The sequence below is a fragment of the Etheostoma spectabile genome, chromosome 24 (assembly GCF_008692095.1).
Source record: "Etheostoma spectabile isolate EspeVRDwgs_2016 chromosome 24, UIUC_Espe_1.0, whole genome shotgun sequence".
Lineage (NCBI taxonomy): Eukaryota > Metazoa > Chordata > Actinopteri > Perciformes > Percidae > Etheostoma > Etheostoma spectabile.
Window position 1 is genome coordinate 874,861 of NC_045756.1, and position 5,407 is coordinate 880,267.

Consider the following 5,407-nt stretch of genomic DNA (forward strand, 5'->3'; position numbering starts at 1 on the left):
TGTGACTGAGTTCCACCTGTCAGCTGTTTCTGGTGTAATGCGCCCTCTGTGTAATCAACAGGAACTACAACAGAGCTGCAGACACGTTTTCCGGTTTTTCCTCTAATTTAATTATTTTATAGCCTAAAATCGATAGATTAAAATACATTGAACTACTTAGTGTAAACGTTTTAAGTCCCATTTGCGATGTGTTCTAACGGCAAAAAATTAAATAATTCATCAATGTAAACCTTCAAGTTCAGTGACTGAGTCCACCTGTCATCTTTTTCTGGTGTAAATGCGCCCTCTGTGGTGATCAAGAGGAACTACATGTCGAGCTGCAGACACGCTTGTAGTTCCTGTTGATCACCACCAGAGGGCGCATTTACAACTAAACAGCTGACAGGTGGAACTCAGTCACTGACCTTCAAAGGTTTTTAATTACAAAATAATATTAAACTTTTACTACTATCTATGCATAATAAAATTAGAGGAACAAAGAGTGTAATAAGAGGGAGCATTTTGCTCACACAACGATAGGATTTATGGGTCATGGTTAGATATTATCACTGGCAGCTCTTTCTGAATGTACAATAAATCCAGGGAAATTGGAAACTAAAATATATTATCTTGCCTCTAATGTCATAACCTCCAAAGACGTCAAGAGGTTTTCACCATTAATAAGTCAGTGGTTTTTAAATGTTATCTGTTTTATTACCCGTGTTGCTCCATCTTACATGGCGGTAACGTGAATATTAAGTTTGTGAATCAAGTGTCTGACTATAACGTCTTACTCTGTATTCTCCAGTTTCAATAAAAAATGAAAGAAATGCTGTGGTACTGTTGACATGGACATGGTTTTGGAACTACAGTTCCCAGAGTTCCGAGCCCGTTGGCAATGTAAACAGGAAGTGTAATGTTGCTGTGTGAGCGAGTCAGCTGTGGGGTCCCGACCACTGGAGCCAGGTTTTGTGATATTTGGTCACATTTCTGGAAGACTGGCTCCATGCTGGATTCCCAATCAGCGACTAGTAGTTCATTACTGCAGTTAGCCATGGTTACAGACCAGCAGCACTGGAATACTTTAAAAACTGAAGAAAAGCTAAAAACGGGAGGATTTTAATGCAGTTTGGTGGAGTTTTAAGGAGCATCTTCCCTTGTGATATCTGTGCGATTTCCGGATTTATATATATATTATATTATATTATATTATGTCTATTTTGAGGAAGAGTAAGTCCCAATGAGTCTGAACACATGTGGAACATGTCAGATGGATTAAATCCAGCAACATATCAGAGAGCCCAGTTTTATCAGAAAGTGAGGTGTGGTCAGACAAACCCTGTTTTCCGGTTGTTATGCTAAGCTAAGGGAAACACAGAAGACTCAGAGCACACATCAGACACGTGGGTTCAACCAGCTGATTCTGATTGGTCAGTTTCTCAAGTGTTTTTTTTATATTTGATGGTTTTTTAGTCGAACAATACGTGTTGAAGAAGATAAAGCAATATCAAATTAAAATAGAGATAGATAATATCATCATCTCTGACTGATTTAATATGCTGTATTTGCATATATGTCCACAATGAAAGACACGTCTCCCCTTTTTTCAACATTATCATCGCTTTTTCCCACATATTTGTCAGTTTTTCAATGTTGTGGGTGCTTTTTTTGACATTTTTAATATGCTTTAATATTTTTAAGATGCTTTTTTTGACGGCTAATTATCTGAAAACGGGTTAAATTTGACCAAAAGGACAACATGAGGGTTAAAAGGAAAGCATGTATTTCAGGTTCACACACACACTCACACACACACACCCCTTAGCTTTAGGGCTTCCAGGGTCAGAGGTCACAGGAAGGACAGCCCCAGTAGACCCTGTAGTGCTCAGGCAGCTCTAATGTTATTGTTGAACAGTTATCTCATTTAAGGATGTGGATGAAATGGGATTTAAACATGTTTGGACATACTGAAAGGTCCTCTCTCCAGTGGAGGATTGTGTTGTAGAGTTGTTGCTCAGGTCAGAGAAGACCACAGCTCTGAGTGTCAGGCAGTCAGCTGGAGGAGAAGGTGGTGTTATTGTTGTTTGATTTGTACTTTGTGCTTTTACCTGTCTCCTAGCTGCAGACATGCAGCCTCAGTGGATGCCATGTGGGAAGAAGAGGAAGCTTCTAGACCAGCTGGAGGAGCATGGTCTCTGTGTGGAGCTCTGAGGTAGGACATGCTGTCTCTCACCATTAACAGCTGCTGTGGGGGGGTTGAGTTCATTTGAAAGGGTCGGTCCCACTGTCCACAGTAAGGATTATAATATATGTCTCTGGAGGACCTGAGACACTGTCTCCTGGTTGTGTTGTTAGGTCGGTGGTGAAGTGTTGGTGTGGGTCTAATTCCTGCTTGTGGTGGAGATAGTTCCAGTGGCCCAACTGTTACCGTGTGTGTGTGTGTGTGTGTGTGTGGTGTGTGTGTGTGTGTGTGTGTGTGTGTGTGTGTGTGTGTGTGTGTGTGGTGTTGTGTCAGACCCAGGTTGTGTTGTTTATGCTGAAGAAGTGTAATGAGTGTGGTGGAAGTTTCTTGTACAGCGAGAGAGGAATTTGTTGGAAGTGAGACCTTGTTGAACCAGAATGAAGACCTGAATCAAGGTTTGGTCTTTGGTGAAGGTCTACGTGTTTTCTGCAGAGAACAATTAAAAGTGACAGGAACGGTTTTCACAGAGTGACAAGAGTCCCGTGTGAATACAATCAGTGATACACTTCTTTATTTCCCGTGCCCCCAGAGAAAAGAGTACATTGTTTGGAAAACAGTCTAATCTTAAAAAGAACAAATAATGGATCTCAGGCAGACAGTTGGACCTATTATGTCCCTGCATCTGTCCCTTGTGGGTCAAGTTTTATTTCCCGGTCATTGGATCTTAGCTGAGAAAGGAGCATTTTGTCTTCAGGTAGGTCCGTGGCTCTGACCCAGGACCTGGTCACATAAACATGTCTCCCAGGACACCTGTTTCTGTGGCATTTGTCTTAGGGGAGAAATGCAAAGTCAAAACAAGAGAAGTTGTCTCCTACAAGGAGAACACACTGAGGACAGATAGGACAGTCATATACTCTGAGAGGCATTGGAGATCTTATTATGAATAATTAATATGAAAATCATTGCTTAAATGTAATTTTCCCATTACATGAGTTAACACACAAATCAATGTGTGTAATGTGAAGTGTGTGGTGAAGCTGGGTTGTGTGTATGTGGGTGGTGTGTGTGTGTGTGTGTGTGTGTGTGTGTGTGTGTGTGTGTGTGGTAGCTCGGGGGTGTAGTGCTGTTGTTAGTCGTCCTAAATCTCTGAGAACGTTCAGCTGGTTCCTTCTTCTTCTTCTCCTCTTCTTGGCATCAAGTTCATCAAATCCTTTATTTAATCTGTGGAGGTTGGACCTCTCTAAACCATCTCTGACCACCCAGAACGACGAGTCTCAGGCAGGAGAGACGAGGACAACTGAGCCATGTTGGGTTTTAGAAAGCGGACTTTCAGTAGGAAACGGATCTTTTCGGTCATATGTAAAACATCTGGCGCAAATTTAACTACAGTCCATATACTGCGTGAAAATGGCTGATTTATTACAAAAGGCACATGTTACGTCAAATGACTGACACTGCAACAGTTCATAAGACAACTATCTGAGATTATGTCATTTCATTTGTTAGGGACCTCAGGGTGCAGCTCAGATACTAGATGATGTTAACCAATCACAGCCTGTCCTCTGCACTAGTAGCTTTACCTCGTTGTGTCTCGGCGTCTTTTGTCCCTCCTTAAAGACAAGAAATGGACACAAATGTGTTGCAGCAGAACAATCCAGTAAACTGTTGTTTTCTCTTGTTTCTCCCCAGATGAGAGCAGAGTTTCTGGACCACAGCTGAGAAGTTCCTTCACTCCATTCATGCCTTCTTCATGCCGTACTCACTGTATACTCATAGTACTGTATGTAATGTAATACAAGTAACATTAGTAGCATGTTTCATGTCAAGAAAATCTGAAAAAGTCATACAAAATGTAAAAAAGTGTTATTACATAGTAATTACATTGTTATTACATTGTTATAAACATGTTTTATGTCAAAAATCTCTGAAAACGGCATACAAAGTGTTATTACATTGTTATTACGTGGTTATTACACACAATACGGGTCGTAAAAGTACCTGAAAAATTATTTTTTTGTCCCAAAAAAAAAAAAAAAAATCTGATTTTTGATCTCTCCTTTACTGCGCCCTGGCTTTTCCTACATGGGTTACTCTCTTCCTCTAACATGTCTTACTGTGGCTTAGATTTGCCCTACTCTATTGTGTCCTTTTCTCTATGATGTCCTAGTGTGGTCTAGACCTGTCACTTAGCTACCATACACCTGTCTCTAACATGTCCTACTCTGGTCTAGACCTGTCTCTAACATGCCCTACTCTGGTCTAGACCTATCTCTAACATATCCTACTCTGGTCTAGACCGGTCTCTAAGATGCCCTACTCTGGTCTAGACCTGTCTCTAAGATGCCCTACTCTGGTCTAAACCTGTCTCTGGGTACTATTATTCTGAGTCCTGCCTGTCCTTGTCTAAATCCTGTCCTAACCTGCACTGTCTTTCCTCACCTCTCTTTCCTGTCTAAGTGTTTGCACATACGCTGGCAACGAGCCGGTCTTGAACACTCGACCCTGGGCGCCTAAGAGTCGAGCACAAACCAACTGTGCTACCAACGCAAGTACGCACAGAAGGGTTTTCTTGGTGGAATTGTCTTTGTCTTTGTCATTGTGGGTGTAAAGCTCAAAATAAAGTTACAGAGTAATAAAAAGAGCCTGTTCCTGTGTTTGAACCCTTAACCTTTGTATCTTTGAACCAGAAACAATCTTCTGAATAGAAAACATGGTAATTATCACGCAGAGCTACACATGAAGTTGAAGTGCTGTGGTTGGAGGTTGTATTTAATGTCTTACTGAGGAGAGACATTTCAAAAAGTTTTAGTTGCAGCTGGGATTCGATCCCTCAACCTCTGATTATCAAGTCAGTAACTTATCCGGTGAGCTATTCCTCAGGATGGAAAAACGGCAAATTTGTTCTGGTATTTGTTCAGTTAGAACTCTCTATTCATCTTTTTTTACACAGGGGAGCAAGGGGTGTATATGGAGATCGGATCCACTAAGGATGCCTCCTGGGCGTCTTCCTATGGAGGTGTTCCAGGCACGTCCAGATGGGAGGAGGCCTTGGGGAAGACCCAGGACTAGGTGGAGGGATTATCTCCAACCTGGCCTGGGGACATCTCGGGATACCTGTTACCCTACATTCAAAGCACCATGGAAGTAGCCGGATACATAGCTACTCAGATTCTAGTCAGAATATGATTTAGCCCCGCCCACATGTGAGGTTGGGATGTGTACAGTGGATGTGATCTAGCACCAATT

The 5,407-nt window shown here is 41.8% G+C and overlaps 1 long non-coding RNA gene across 1 annotated transcript; it reads left to right on the top strand.

Moving 5' to 3' along the window:
* The first annotated feature begins 2,075 nt into the window (after nt 1–2,075).
* Nucleotides 2,076–3,968, top strand: LOC116673884 (uncharacterized). Its single transcript, XR_004327898.1, has 2 exons — nt 2,076–2,191; nt 3,851–3,968. It is a non-coding gene; the product is annotated as an uncharacterized LOC116673884 (long non-coding RNA).
* Nucleotides 3,969–5,407: the final 1,439 nt, after the last annotated feature.